The sequence below is a fragment of the Rhea pennata genome, chromosome 2, assembly GCF_028389875.1.
Source record: "Rhea pennata isolate bPtePen1 chromosome 2, bPtePen1.pri, whole genome shotgun sequence".
In the NCBI taxonomy this organism is placed as follows: Eukaryota; Metazoa; Chordata; class Aves; order Rheiformes; family Rheidae; genus Rhea; species Rhea pennata.
Genome location: NC_084664.1, coordinates 136,567,113 through 136,583,592, shown reverse-complemented (window position 1 = coordinate 136,583,592; position 16,480 = coordinate 136,567,113). Strand labels below are relative to the sequence as shown.

The 16,480-nt window shown below is 36.6% G+C and overlaps 1 protein-coding gene across 7 annotated transcripts in view; it reads left to right on the top strand.

Moving 5' to 3' along the window:
- OXR1 (oxidation resistance 1) overlaps window positions 1-16,480 on the top strand; it is a 267,736-nt gene that overhangs the window by 7,906 nt on the left and 243,350 nt on the right. The window lies entirely within an intron of this gene.

The following is a 16,480-nucleotide window of genomic DNA, read 5'->3' as shown; positions in this document are numbered from 1 at the left end:
AATCTAATCCATTCTGTCATTCGTATCTCTGGGAGTTGAGTTCTAAGTTGTCTTATGCATTAACTTACATAGAAAAGGCAGGGCATCCATATTGTTGATACAAGCACATTCAATAATAATTAATCAGTGATGCTCTAGCTTCTGAAAAGGGGAGATGTAACAGCTTTTAAATCCGTTTTAGAGAAGGAAATAATTCTTATTCAGGGACTACAAAGAGCAGTAGCAAGGAAAACGATTGTGATAGTAAACAATTGGGATCTGTCTCTGGGGATTTCTCAGTATTTTCTCTTGGTTTATGTCTACATCTTCCCCCCACCCACCTTTTTTCCGACCCTTGCCTTTGATGTGTGAAACTCCACAATCTCTCTGGGCAACCTGCTCTAGTGTTCAGCCACCTTCACAATAGAAAAGTGAAGAGTGTTTTCTGTGTTCAGATGGAATTTCCTGTGTTTCAGTTTGTGCCCATTGCCTCTTGTTCTGTCTTTGGGCACCACTGAGAAAAATCTGGCTCTGTCTTCTTTACAGTCTCTCATCAGGTGTTTATAACATTGATCAGATCTTGCCTAAGCCTTCTGTTCTCCAGGCTGAACAGTCCCAGCTTTCTCAGCATCTGCTCACATGAATGATGCTGTAGTTGCTCGATCACAGTAGTGGCACTTTACTGGGCTTACTCCAGAATGTCCACGTCTCATGTACTGAGGAGCCCAGCACTGGACACAGCACTCCAGGTGTGGCCTCACCTGTGTGCTGAGTGGAGGGGAAGGATCACCATACTTGTTCTGCTGGCAGTGCTCTATCTAATGTAGCCCAAGATGCCGTTGACCTTCTTTGTGAGCCAGCAATGCAAACAGCAATCACTTGTTGCCCACTGGTACCCCCACAAACCCTGCAAAGCTACTTTTTAGCCAGTCAGCCCCCAGCACAGGGGGACTTCCTCCCCAAATGCAGAACTTTGTGTTTCCCCTTGTTAAACTCCCTGCTCACTTCTCCAGACCATTGAGATCCCTCTGAAAGGCAGCACAGCGCTCTGGTGTATCAGTGTATCTGGTGTTTCATTCCTCTCACCTCTGTATCATCTGCAAACTTGCTGAGGCAGCATTTGATACCATCATCCAGCTCATTAATGAAGATGCTAAGCAGTATTTGCCCCCAGTATTTGTCCACTGGGGGACATCGCTGGTACATGGCCTGCAGCTAGACTTTGTATCACTGATCAGATCTCTGACTCCAGCAGCTCGTCCTGTTTTCAGTTTGCCTCAGTGACCACTTCATCAGCTTGTGTATGATGATGTTCTGGGAGAAAGAATCAAAAGCCTTTCTAAAGTCATGGTAAACATCCACTGCTCTCTCCTCATCCACCTGGCCAGTCAGCTGACATCTGCTGTTTCCATTCTAGAGAATAGCGAGCTATGTAAGGAAATGAGAGTGAAGGTTTAAGCTGAGGCTAACATGTATCGAAGCTTTACTGCTCAATCACTTTTCCACTTATTACTTCCAAATCTTCCTTTATGCTGTGCATCCACATTGTAAGCTGATTGTAATGAACAGGGAACGTATTTAATTGTTCTAGAGGGCTGCACACATTCAGCTGTTTCTGAAGAATTAAAGTGTGTTTTATTTTTATCTCCAAATTATTACCTGAAATTAATACTGATCTATCGAATCTGAGGCTGTGAATGTAGAATTTTCTCAGGTACTGCTTCTGTAATAGCTGCCTTACATATCTTCCCAGTGTAACCTTGGACTTGCTTTATCCTCCAGATAGACCTGAAATGTTGGGTCTAAAGCAGTAACAGTTTTACTGTACTACTTTGCCTCTGTGAATCTACCTCCAGGCACAGCTTTCCATTCATAGCATCCCTGTGCTCAAGGTTTCCATAGGGCAGAGCTTTCACCTGAATGCACTCATATCAAAGAAGACAGGGTCAAGCAGGACTTCAGCATTTTTTTTTTTTTTCTCAGCTGACAAGAGCTGCAGAAGTAGAGATTGCTAAAAGTGGGATTTTTGTATATATCGTTTGTGTTCTTAAAGTCTTTGCAGCATTGAGGCACTAGGATGTGATGGAGTTCAGGTAACATGAGGAAACATCCTAACTAAATAAGAAGAGCTGTACTTGGATTTGAGGACCATGAGAGAGAGGTTTTGGATCAGATTAGGACTTGGGTGGGCTGCCTGGACAGAATCTTAGTGTTGTTGGTATGAAAACTAGAACTAGGATAAGGTTTTCGAAACATGGTGAGGTGACTGGTGCATAGATCTGAACGTGGCTGGGGGAAGCTAGCAAGAGTATTTGGCAAGCAGAAAGAAACAAAAATAGCGGAGACGGCAGGCCTTGGCAGAGTCTAGAAGGAATCCAAGGTTTCGGATTCATGCTCTCCTGTTGTGATTCAGGGAAGCCCAATGTCATGGATATTGCACTTTGTTGTTCTACCTCTGTACAACCCTCTTTCACTTATTTTAAATTTACATTGTAAGCACTACAAATGTCAGAAACATGAGAACTGAATCTGCCTGGTTACCCAAAGTAAATGAAGACTTTTCCTTTTAACATCATTCTCTATGATTGAACTGCTGTATCTGTAAAATGAAAGGCAGTACTAGCTGCACAATACAGCATACTGTAAGGATGTGAGAAGATAAGTTTATTAATGCTGGGTGAAATACATTGATATTGTAGTGATGCTCACCTGAGAGGTCCCTGAGGAAATTAATACTTCTGGCATACTAGCACAGGGTAAGTAGTGTGCAGTAAGGCCATGGATTCAACAATGCAGATAAGAATAGGTACTGGATCCCTTAACTGCTTATTCAGTAAACACTGTCCTTCCTGTTCTCTGTGTGGCTCAGGAGCCTTGGTGGGAAGAACTACTGTGAGAACACATAGCTGAAGACCGTATAAAGCAGTTTATATATCCTCTTTTTGGACATTTGCTCACCTGTGATTCTTACTTTATGAAAATAGCATCCACAGTATATGGAGAATTGTTGCTTAGTTCTCCCAAGATATGCTGCTCTCATCAAATTATAATCAGTCTTCTGAATTAGGATGTCTCTGCAGCAGGGGAAAACGTCCCTTGCAGTACTAGCGTGACCACAGGAAAAGAGATCTGACAGGCCTTCTAATCATTGCCACATATAAGTAGTGGAGAGTAGGTAAGCATGGCAAAGAAAAAGGAAAATGGAAGTAAGATACAAGTGGCCTTGATTTTGGTGAGTGTGATGCTTTTCCTTTCACTTCCTGAGAGAAATAGAGCTTTGTGTTACTTCTTGTCTGCTTGAAGACTAACACATATACATTGTCTCCAACAGCATTAGCAGGGGTGTGCAAAACGGGTGGACACAGTGATGGTGGTAGCAGATGGTGTTGCCCAGGTGGAGAAGCTGCATGACTTGAAGGAGCTCTGAGTTTGCACAGAGCCTGATATGGTGATGAAATGTAACCAGAAAATATCTGCATATCTAGTTTGGTGCAGAAGTGTTGCACTGTGAACACCAAATTTCTCCTTAGTTTTGTCACCATCTGCTATTTGCTCTTAATCGGTGTTGCAGTAAGTTTTGAGCAAAACTTAATCATTTAGAAGTCAGGCTTGACCTAAATGAAGCTTCACAGTGGAGATACTGCAAATATATAGCTCTTCTAACAAGTACACAGAAAAGATGCTCTTACTTCCCACAATATTTTCCGAAAGTTCCTTCAATTTATTTCCCCAAATTTTCAGAGTCCTTTATAGAGACATGTTCTAAAACCAGAGCACAGACAGAATGCAAGTTTGCTGCTGTTTTTCACAAGCCCTTTTTATTTCTTCGTTCACTTCTCACAATTTTTGTTTCTCAAGTATACCCAAAGGAAGAGTAAGAAGATACAGCAATGGGGGGTTGAAATTAATTTCCCAAAGGAAGACACAAATATTTTATGTTGTCCAACATGGTCTCCTGCGGGGAACATAAAAGACCGCTGATTGGAGCCCACTGGACTTTCTTCAGCTGAAATAACCATAAGTGAAGTTTTGAAGAAATCTGACAGTTGACACTGGTAGGATGGGAATCATCCCATTTCGGTGAAATGTGCAAAGGATTCCTGGCATCAGTTCTAATATTTCTTTTTTTTTTTTTTATGACTTCTAATTGCTTTCTGTTTTCTAATTCCTCTTCCCTATTGTTTTAATTACAGCTCACTGTGGCAGAAGTACTTGTCTCATTTGCTGTTTATCTGAATGAATTAAAGAAAAAATTAAAAAATCTCTATTTTTTTGTATTCCTGTACTTGTTCCACTTCCTTACTTAGATATCTATGAAGGAGAAATTCTGAAAAAAAAAAAAGTGATATCTTTCATTAGGCTCTCACAGCTTCAACAATAATATGGCTTAAGTAATTGTGAAAGATATATGGAAGAATTTTTCTAATATAAATTTTAAAGTATATGCAGTGTTTCAAATACCCAGGCTCATCAGAAGACTTCTCCGTGCCCCCCTTTTTTTGGCCTTGTGCTTATTTGCTAGTCAGTTTGGTGTCTTTAGAAAACAATCTTGTGATTTGTACCTCTGCTTTCTATATTATAAAACTGAATCACATTTAGGTCAGTCTTCTGTTTTTAGTTTTCCCACATGCACATCTCCATAGAGATCTATTGATTTATAGCATGAAAAATTAGTAGCAGGATTTGGCTTTAAATGATGTATGTGTCAAACAGCATTTTTTTTGTTGTTTTTCTTTTTTCTCTAGGGTCTGTAAATATTTTCAAGGTGACTTGATCAATTTGCATTTGTGAAAGTGAGCCAGATTTATACTGTATGAGGCCAAAGCAGTTACTAATGTGCTTTAATGCATATGTTAATACAGTCCCTTCATGTAAGCACATGGTTATTAGAAGAATTTGAAGGAGTGTCTGAAAAAACTTGGAGCCTTTTAATGAGTAAATTAACATAAATTATACCAATCTACTGAAATAAAAAGGGCTTAATGCTGGGATGGTGTAAGGCAATAAAGCTGATAAAAGCAGCTTATAGCTTTCCAAATGCTTGTACCTGACATTGTATACCCCCCATCTTCACATGGTAGCATGACACAAATTTCAGTACACCAAGCATTCAGTTTCCGTGCCAGGATTAAATTACTCAAGTTTGTTTGGAGTTCTGGACTGTTGCAATTTTAAACCGCTAGTGTTTTGTCATGTGTTCTTGTTTAGAAAGATTCCTATTCTACTTAATAAAAATTGAATTGTGATAAATTAATGATTATGGCTATTTTTATGAGCTGCAGCACATCTGAAGCCTGCAAGTTTTTTATTCTTAAGGTGCAGCTAACTGATTAACTTGAATGACAGTTGTTAGTGCCTCTTCCAGTCTGTTTTTGGTGCTCTGCTGTCTGTATATAAATACCTCTCCAGCAGATAAAGGGAAGTAAAATAACAATATGTTCTTTAAGAAAACCGAGGTAAACATTGCCCTCTCAATCTTATGCAAGAAACACAACGTTATTCCCGAAGAACTGTGATCTGTAGCGCTCTGAGATGAGTGTTTCCAAATACACAGTTGTATGAAATACACAGAAACCCAAGAAACTGTTGTCTTCAGTTGACTGGTTGGTTGTCATAGCTAAGACAAAACTACTGCAGTATTTTATGGATCATTCCTTAATATGTGACATTTAAATAAAGTTCCTGTTTCTATGAAATGCTCCTTTGTGTTACTTTTTGGGGGATACTGTCTTAACATCAGGCCCTTGATGTTGAAGAGAGTGTGCTCCTATAGCTCTGTAAAGTATATACATCACTTTGTATGAGCAAAAAGTTTGATGTTGTGCAAATGAGGATTTGCATTTAGACAATATAACTATCCATTCTTTAAAGGTGTAGAAATATGAAATTATAAATCCCAACAAAGAACTTAAAGTGGCCACATACCTCAAAACATCGGTTTTTTCCCATCTGAATAATCTAGCTTGTCCCTGCAAATGGATGTATAGTTTTAGGACAGCTAATAGGTCAACGTAATTTTTATACTTTTTTGTCAAAATTGCTGATTGGGAGAGAGAATTTATGTGGGAGTACTGGGAGAACACTTACAAAATTAGTGATCTGCATACCCACGATCATAAAGCGTGACTCAGGACTCTGGTCATTTAGAGGTGAGCTACAAGAACAAAATTTAATTCTGAGTTTGAATTACGGTATTAACCACTAGAATTTGAGATGGGACACTGTCGTTCAATCTATTTTAGGGAAGTACTAAATTGAAATTCACACCTGGATTTTTAGTTTTTTTTCCTTCTGTCACAAATTATCCATGTTTGGAGGTACTAGTTCTAATTCTTTCCTGCCGCCATTAAAAGTCTTTACTCTGGACCTTATGATTTAAACCCAATAAAACTATACACAACAACTTTACTTTCTTCTTGAAACCAAGATACTTTGTTTCCATTAAATGTTAGGTCAGAAGGATCTTCAGTCTAGAACAGAATTATGGGAGACAGACTTTGACTTCATTTTAACATACGGAAGCTGGATAATTTTCCTTAGATTGACTCCGAAACCAACAGGTGGTGAAAGAAAGGTTCTTTACATGTCTCACTGGAGGGTCAGACAGTATCTTACAAACAGCTTTGAGCCATGTGTGAAGAATATTCCTACCTTCTGTTCATCTATAGAGAAGCAGACATAGCATGTTTATATTTATATTTAATAAAATTTAATCCATATGTATTTCTTGTGCTTTTACCTTCTGGCTAATTGCTAATGTGGAACTAAGCTGCAATAGACTGGACATGCATGCTATCAAGGGTACTAATCTGTATTTTGTGTGTCAGTTCTACCAGCATAAAGGCTTTTTCCAGTGATCCATTTGGAAGGGATCCAAATGTATTTTTGTGGGCGGAGCGGTGAGAGGAGGTTGGAACAGAGCATTGGTTCTGTGATCCAACTCCATGAACACTTCAGTTGTGGCATTAATAGAAACAAATGTTTTAGGTTTGTTTTCCCGTGGGGTGTTAAGTTGCATGTGGGAAAAAATTACTTGCATAAGTTAAGTTTTTGCACAATAGTATTTTGTGTTACTCCTTTGTTTTGCAAATTTCAGGTAGCTGTGCTTACCAGTGAAATAAGCAGATCACAGGCATAGAGCAAAACCCTTCATTCTTTTCCAATTAATTTAACTCCTGCTAAAATCCTGTTTGGGAAGGAGTGACCTTGAAACATTCTGGTTCACAGTTCAGGTCTTTTGGGTTATGTTGACATATATACTGAGTAACTTGAATAAAAAATAATGAGTAGACAGTTTATTCTGTTGTTTTGTTTTGTCAAATTGCTCATCATCTTCTTCAAGTGTTACACTGGTGTTAATTTTTTCAACTTCATATGTTTGTAATAGAAAAAAAATCAGTATTGTGGAGACAGTAACATCATTTGATATTTGATTGTTGTAGTTGTTACTTAATACTATCAGCACAGTCATTTTATAGATGATCTGTATAATATATTGGCATGGGCCAAAGTTTCCCCAGTGACTCAGATGCAGTTGTAGTAATATTGGTGCAGGCAGATTCCTCTCTTAGTTAATGAAGTTGTAGTAGTGCTAGTGAATTCATAAGACTGCACAAACATTATATAAATAACTTTTGACAAATGTTGAAATTTTATTTCAACTAAGCAGTAGTGCTCTTTTTTTTGTCAGTCTGTTGTTATGCTTACATTCACAGAGTAATAAAGGTAATTTGTGTGTTCATATATTTTATTGAGATAGTGGTGAAATTGTCATTTTGGAAGGAACATACTCTGTCACTTCACTCTTCTGATGTCCTGAATCACTTTGCAGGTGCCATAGTTGGATATTACTGGAAAAGATGCCAAATGCAGACATTCTGAGATTATGTGGAAATCACTTGTAGTAGTCATGGTGTACCTTAGAGTAGAAAGAAGAACCTATTTGTGCCCAAATATACAAAGCTTGAATTCATCCAATGATGGTGAAAAACTAGTGTGCATGTCCTGTAAGTGTCATTGACTGTGTTTCAACAAAGCAATATGGCTTTCTGAAAAAAAAATAGTTCTGGAGTTATTTATTATACTGAATCAGTTTTATCTGAATTAAGAGAAAGGAAACAGAGTGGTTTTAGATTAACAAGATGTACAAAGCCAAACTGTAACAACAGAATCCCATTAGACATCTAAAAAGGAAAGGCACAAGAAAATATCTGAATTGTCTGTTTACTGTGTTCTCCCTGTACCTTCCAGGATGTTGTTTTTTTGCAGTTCTGGGTGGAGATCACTGCTAAGAAGAGTAATAAGATAAGCCCCTTTTGGCTAAAAAAAGAACCTTGGTACTAAGCTTGAGGATGAAGCACATGTAGGCTCTCCTTTGAACTTGCACCTGCAACTGCACAAGTAAATAAAAACTCTTTTCCTGCTCAGCTGATGAGCTCTAGGGATTTCCATAGTGGTCCTCTGTTATCGTCTCCTGAGAACAGACCCATAAAGCAACCATTTGTCTGCAACAGCAGTCAGACCGGTCATGTGTCTGTCTAACCGTAACTGAGTGATCTTTCAAAATGTTTTGTACCAAAGTGAAAGAAAAAGAAGAGAGTTTTGTAGTCTGGAATAAGCGATTAAGGATTTTTAAACTACTGTTTAAATGGAAATGGACAAATAGGAAATAAGTGATTCTTCATTCTCTCTTGATTTCAGTTGCAATTTGATAATCCTAAAAATAAGATCTCTAAGCAATGTCATAACAGACAATAACAGTGTCATGTTCATGATGCTTGAGCAAGCAAGACTGCTATTATTGATGTCATTATTATTTATATGGAATTGAATTCAATGATGAAATAGTTCATCCTTTTGTTTTTCCGTATAGAAATGCAATTATTTTAATTTCCGTTTTAATAATGACTTGTAGAAAAATATGAAGTTAGAACGTAAAGAAGCAACTAAATACGTATTTTATAGAAAAAGATGAGGAAAACGTAAAGCAATGTTAAGTTTTCATGAGAAATGAGTTAACTGCATAACTGGCTATATTAAGAAGGGCATAATTAGAGCCAGTTTTATTTTCCTGTATCATGAGCTGAGATGTCCTATGTAGGTATTTGTAAACATTACAATTCTGCAAATGTAGATGGCAGTACAGGGAGCATATGCTTCACTTTTTCTTTCTTTTTGATTTTGGAGCATTATCGAAACACACAAATAGACAGTCCTCAATCCATCTTAACACTGAATTACTTGTCATTTCCGTAACATTTTCCCATGAGCTTTCTTTCTCCAAAATCTCTTTCCAATTACCATTTACTGTCTTTCAGCACTTTTTGCACATCGATTTTTTGATGGAAATACATTTATTTAATATGCCTGAATTCATTAGAGCTCATTTCCATCCACAATAGTGTAAAAAATTTGGTCTAAAAGTTTGTAAGATCGATAGAATATAATGAAATTAAAAAATAATAGTAGAGATATTTAGAGTTCATAGTTTCAAACTTTTCTGAAAAATCAAAAGAATTAGTCCATTTCTCTTTTAAATTGCTGCAGAAGTTAAAGCATCACCAGATATTTCAAGAAACTAGGATTTTGAGAAAATTTTCAGTATCATGATGTAAATTAGCTTCATAACAATACTGGTAGTGATAAAAACAAAATAGAATGGCTTAAAAAACGTGTCTGATACTTCTAGCTCTTCGGTTGTCCCTAGATATGTAATTGGTCATATACTGTCAGAAAAAGAAGAAAACAAAAGAAATACCACAATAAAAGTTTATTCACCTGTAACGTTATGGGCAAAGCAGTACAGACTGTTTATGGTAACACTTTCTTATGATTAAAGATCTTGGGAGTGGAGTTTTCAATATTCTTGAGCAGCTGACGTAAATTTTTTAAGTGGAATTGAATTCAATAATTGTTGTACTTGAGTATTTAAAATGCTGAATTTGCGTTAATTCTTAGAAGTTCAAAATACTTGGATCTTTATTGAAACCAGTAGGAGCTGTATGTGTTCAGTACTGCTGAAAATCAGACAGAAAGATGCATGCCTGAGCGTGGTGTTTACAAGACCTAATCTCTCAAGGCTCCCACATTTAATTGTTATATTAGATGAATAATAAATAGCTAAATTTGGCTTCTGCTCTACATTGCCGGTGGAGGTGTCTGTCTATCCATGGATGTTAGTGGCTTTTTGGCAGATTACCTTATTTTCTTATATCAACCTTTGCAGATATTGTGTGAGTGTCTGATATTTGGTCTAAGTTTAAGAACTGTATCTTCAGTTTTCATGTTTCATGACAGCACAGGTCACTCCTGATGGTATCACTGTAATTTTTTTCTTGTTTATCTACGTGTTGTAGGAAAATTAAAAACAGAGAGTTGTTCCTAGATTTTTGGCCACAAGAATGTTGGATGCTAGAAGTATGCTAACAAGCTTTTCATTTCTCCAAAGAGACTTTAGACATCTATTATTTTTGAAACAATTTTGCCTACTTGTGAATTTCTCCAGTTGTATTCTGTTAAATTTCCCAGCTTCCTAAATATGAATCTTATACTTCACTGTGTTTTTGATAGGCTGTAGTTCTTACTTAAATGACTTCCTTGTCAGTGTGGTTCATATTTTTCAACAGTATCTCACATTTGACAAAATAAACCTGCAAGCTGTTTCATTACTGCAGTGGTGAATTTTAATTGGGTTTATAGCTTAATTTCTTCTTTATGACATTAGTTTTATGAGTCAAGAAGCTACCTTCTGTGAAATTAGGGTGCCTTTTCTCTTTGAGTGAAATAAATTGCTTACCAAAGAATAAATACTGAACTGATTTTACAGTCGTCTGTTAGGGAGTTTGATAGTTTTTTTGATCCAGCTCTGACTTTGCGATACCACATTTCCTTAGTATTTCTGTGATCTGTCTTTCAATGAATGAACTGATGTTAATATCAGAGTCATTCATCACTCCAAGTCATCCCAATTTAATCTTTGTAAGTGCTTAGGATAAAGAATATTTAAGGATGAACAAGTGTTTAGGATGGCTAGTACAGCCTTAAGTGTTCTGCCCATTTCTGTGCTTCTTACTCTGTTTAGATTTGAGTGGGTATAATTTTGGCTGCAAAATTTTATGCTACTTGTTATTCTTTTAGTTGAAAATTCCATCTGGAGAGGATATTAATCCAAACTGTTATTCTGGTGAAATTTGTTTTGAACTTACTTGTTTTGGAGTAGTACTGACTTGACCTGAGCTGTGGTAAATAAAAAGTAACTACTTTTTCCTTTTTCTGTAAATTTATATACAGCTGTGACATTTCAGAGGGTTCCATATCATGTATTTGATACATGCCATACTGTACGCCTGTCTGCCATTTTGTCTTTGTTTCAAGCATATTTATGTTCAATGAATTCATCTTTTCCTTAATTTTTCTTTCTTTCATAAGGTCAGTTCAAAAGAGGTGCTCTGACCTGGATTTTTTTGCAAATTCTTTATGTGCTATTTCTGTTGCACATACTACTTAAAAATTCTGGTTTCATATGTAGGGAAAAGGTTTTTTTTTTGCTAAAATTGTAGTTTAACTGTCAAGTGAACTATTGTGTCATTCTTTATTTCCATATGTAGCATTTCAAAGTAGATAATGTAGAGCAAATCTTTTTGGAGCAAATTCTTCCAATATTTAAAATTCCTATCATATAACAGAGGATCGATGTGAAGTATTATTGGAGAGAATAGTTTCTTCTGCTATTGTCAGATTAGTCCTGAGACTTGTTTTTCTAATTAACAACAACAAAAAAAGCCCAGCAGTATAATTTTATTTAAGGGAGGAAAACTGGGAAAAAATGCATAGTGAAGATAAGGCAAAAGGACAAGTTCCTGAAAGCAGGTATAATGAGTTTTAGTTTCTCGTTTTAGGTTTTATTTTTGTTTGTTTACCATTTAAACAAAAGAAGATATGGTAAGACCCATATTTGCAGAAGGAATGAGCTTTCCTTATACCTAGCCTTTCCCTGCATTTTTGCTGTCACAAAATATAATAATGAGGTCATAGGCTTGTAAAAGTAAATAAAAATGTAATAATTAAAAAGGCTTGTAGAAGTATACAAAAATATAATAATTAAAAATATAAGCCTAATCAGATACAAAATCTGATACTCAGCAGGCTCTTTGAATGACCTGACCTCTTTTTTTCACAGCCTCATGGGAGATGATCCAGCATTGTCTTGCTTAATCAGTCTATCTGTTTTTCAGAGTTTTTCCACTCCTTTTTTTTCTTCTGGGAGATTGTAATTTCTGGCAGAGATGCCTGCTGGCAGGTGCCTCTGGGAGAAGACACAGAACCAGAGACACCATGATTATAGATCCTGTGCAGGTATCATTGCTTGCAATATGGGACAGTTTGGTTTCTGGTAGCTCATCTTTCTGAACATATCCAAAGCCGTGATCCATATGCCACTGCAATTTGTTCTCTCTTTTTTTCTTTTTTTTTTCTTTACCCACTAGGGCCCTAGTAGAAAATGTATGTTATCATAAGCCAATGTAACTTGAACAATGCTAGCTTGCATTCTCTTTATCTCGGGGATAGACTAAAGGCTTAGAAAAAATAATTAGTATTTATTTAATTTATTTAAAACTAAAAGACCAAAAGACTAACAGTTTTTCTCAATTTCTATTTATGCATAGATACTGAGTTTTTCATTTCTATCATCATGTGCTCCCTTAATGTTAGTCTTACTGAAAGGAAGGATCTCAGTTCTGTGAGTTGTATAGAGAGCTGTACTGCAAGTTCGAGTTTCTGATGGAAGCAAATATGCTTTCAGTTTTAGTTACTGCTTCCCCAAAAGAGGTGTTGCAGGCTGATTGCAATACTCTACGTAAGTAGCGGGCTGCAGGGTGACAGAAGGGGCAATCCAGGCAATCCACTTAAAGCATATCTTACTACAACTTTGCTACACTTAAGACATGAGCCACTTAAAATGAAGTGCACTATGAGATCTGTTAAACCATGTGCTCCACTAAAGTTAAACATTTTAAAGAGTGGATTCTGTGTCAGTTCATTCATTGATGGGCAAAGGTATTTTGACTGTAGTTTACACTGATGAAATATGTTCTTGATAAAATATAACTATCTTCTCAAACTTTTGAATTCCGTTTTTATCCACAAGATAGTATTTGACATATCCAGATACATAAATTGTGATTTCTATATACTTATGCTAAGCAACATTGCATACATTTTACTGTGAATTCAGGAAATATGTAAAGCACCCTTAAATAAATTTACACTGTTGAAAAAAAGGAGCCATTTGTATTTTTGTAAATGAGGTTCTTTAGCTATGTCAGAATTAGAAACTCCACGTTAATCTTACTCAGTAAGGAGCTTTCAGGATTGCAAGTTAGCAGATTCATAATCTGACTGTTTGTAAACAGATACAATTGTTGACCTTGTTTATAGTGAATGTGCTTCATCATTATAGCTTTAGAAGAGTGTAATACATTTTTCCCCATTACTTAAATTATGCAGCTAAAAATGGATACAGATATTTCTGACGCATATTTCTCAAATAACTGCATTATCCCATAGCTGAAGACTAAGTGCTGTTTTCATTTTCTTATGTAATGCAATGCTTTTAATCCTGAGCGATCAACATCCTTTAAGAATTAGAACATGCAGTTTTTCACTCCACTTATTTTTATGAGCACATTGTACACGTTTGTATTGCTTAGAAAACAATTTGAAATAAATTGATTATTAACCAGCTGTATTTGAGAATTCCCGTGTTTGACCTTTTTAATACTCTCTATTCTTGTTTGTATTATTCAAAATAAATGTTGTTCATCATTTAGCTGGCTAAGAAAAGGTGCAAACAAAACTTAAATTCTCATCTTTAAAGTGCTGAATGTTAATTGGGTTTTTCATTAGAAAGAATGCTTCTGTCCTGAGAGGCTGTATGGCTAGTATAATTATGTTAAAGCAAAAGAGATCAGCAAGACTGAGGTTATATCAAGTAGTTTTGTTTTCTGATTAGTACTTGAAAAATTAAAAACGATTAATATTTTACATACCATAGCAATATGTTTTCCTGTCCAGTGGCTCATATCTTTCATTTTCATCCAGAAAATGTAAAATAGAAGTTGTTTAGTGGGAGTATCTGAGACTTCTCATCCTTTGAGAAGGATGAGATGCATCCTTCACTCATACTTTCCTTTCTGTTTTTAAGTTGGCCTAAAAAGTGACATATTGGGCAAACTGTTCCCATTTTTTTCAAGAAAATAGGGCCAGACTTCACAGGCAACATCTTTTTGCACTTTCCTAGATCTAGTTTCACGCTTTGTCAATCTTGACTGTCCGTGATTCAACAGTGCTTCGTTGCATCCGTGCGGTGATGGTATTACTGTTAAAATTTGTGCTGGAAGTTAGATGCTGGAGGCTTTTCCATATTTCATGCCCTTTCAGGGTATCAGCACCTGATCTGTGCATTGTAGTTGCAGAGGGAGGGCATAGAAATGACTATAAATGTAACTATGGCTCTGTAGCAACTCATTTTCTTTCTGCTTGGCCTTTTCATCTCATGATTTTAAAAATGTCAGATTCACAAACAGGTAATCAGTTACTCAGTATTATTCAGAATTGCTAGGTGCAGCCAACTCCCACTGCTAATAGAGAAGGAATCCACTTGTTTTTTTAACCAAAAGTATACCTGATACTGACCAAACAGCAGATAACAGGGTAGCATGTTAATCTGATCTGATTTTAATTTTATATTAATTGATATTTTCTTTTAATTCTCACAAAGAGATTTTTTAACTTAAATAGATTTAGTGTAGGAATTAAGCATGTTAAAGAAGGGGGAAGCATGTTCCCTTCCATTTTAGAGATTTTCAGAGTAGACTAATTGAGTTATCTCAACTTACGTTTTATTTGCAGGTCTGCCCCCTCCCAGCAACACACCAAGTCGCTACTAAATGGCATGCTCCAGGCTGAGTCTGCATCTTGAGAACATTTTGCCATAATCCCACTGAAGTTTCAGATTTATGAAGCCTTCCTGTGTCTTGCAGGAGCTGCCGTACTTCACAGTTTCTGAACTCCTGCATCTTCCTGATAAAGAGACTGGGTCTTGATATAGGGGAGCATTTCTCCAAATTGTGCAGCACTTTGTGAGCTAGCATATTGCTCCGTACTGAGAGGATTAATGCTTAGTAAAACTTAATTGAACAGCTCTGAACCATCTGTCTTCCACTTGCTTGCTGCCTTGGCCCCATGCCTCTTGCATTTCTGAGAGCAGTGTAGCCCAGGTTCACAAGAAGATCTGACTGGGTGTGAAACCATCGATGAAACCATCGAAGTAGGCATTATGGATCTTGCCTGCAGGTGTTCTGGTTTCTTTGGATCATTCCTTACTCAGTTTGGCTGAATGCTGATACTTTCAGCGTTCAGGTGCTGAATAGCATCTTAGTCCATTGGAGTGAGTGGAATTTCTTAAAAAGTTAGGAGCTAATCCCTGAGGTGAGTTTCAAAATCTGTTTCAGTGTAATCTGAAGAAGTCTGAAGGAGATGTAGTGAGAAATATGAAAACAAGCATCTTACAAAACATGACATTTCTACTCACACACACAAAAAAAGAAACATAGTGTTTTTGATGGAAAAGTTTTGGTCACCTCCAGTTTGACTTAAAATGTGTTGCTAGTGCCCACTGTTCATAGAAAATTTTTGGATCTCAATGGCCCGTTTTTCCATGTGAAATCATTTTGCATTGCCCTTTTTCTCGGTTAATTGTAATGACTATCAGTGACTCTTCTAGCTCAGCTTCTCTAGACATTTTAAATGAGTAAAAGTAAAGTAGAAGTTCATTGCCAGTAACATTTGACCTGCTAGTTATATAAGGAACCATGAGATGGTCTACAACATGCAATGGCATAGTTGTTTCCTGGGTATATACATTCCATTTCGTATCTTTGGAAGATTAGAAGTCATAAATGGAAGAACTGATATCTTTAGAGGAGAGTTAAACAAGTGGCCAAATTAAAAAGATCTCATGGGAAGAAATTGCTTTTGGTACACTGAATGTGTGTAATACAGAATGAAAAAGATTTACTAGTGTTCAAAACTATGAAGAGAACCAAGACATTCTGGCCTTTTTTCCTTCTGATGCCACTGTAAGCACTCACTTCTCATCAGCCCTCCCCAGATTGGAGTTCTGTATTTTTAGGCATTATCTTACACGTCACCACGTTACTGCATGCTGCCTTCCCTGCTGAGAAACTATTATAACACAGTGGACAATAAAGACTGCCCACTGTGATGAATGTTGGCCACCCAAGGGCAATGACATTTTTCTATGACTTCAGTTCTGACTGGCTGGCTGTGCCTCCCAGGAGACCTACAAGAAAAATCTCAATAATAAATTGATTCTCAATTTTGTATTTATTCTTGGCTGGTGCAATAAACAATGAACCTTAAACACAAGAAAAATGTTATACTTTGTTGCCGTGTACAAGGAAACCGACTAAAACAATTT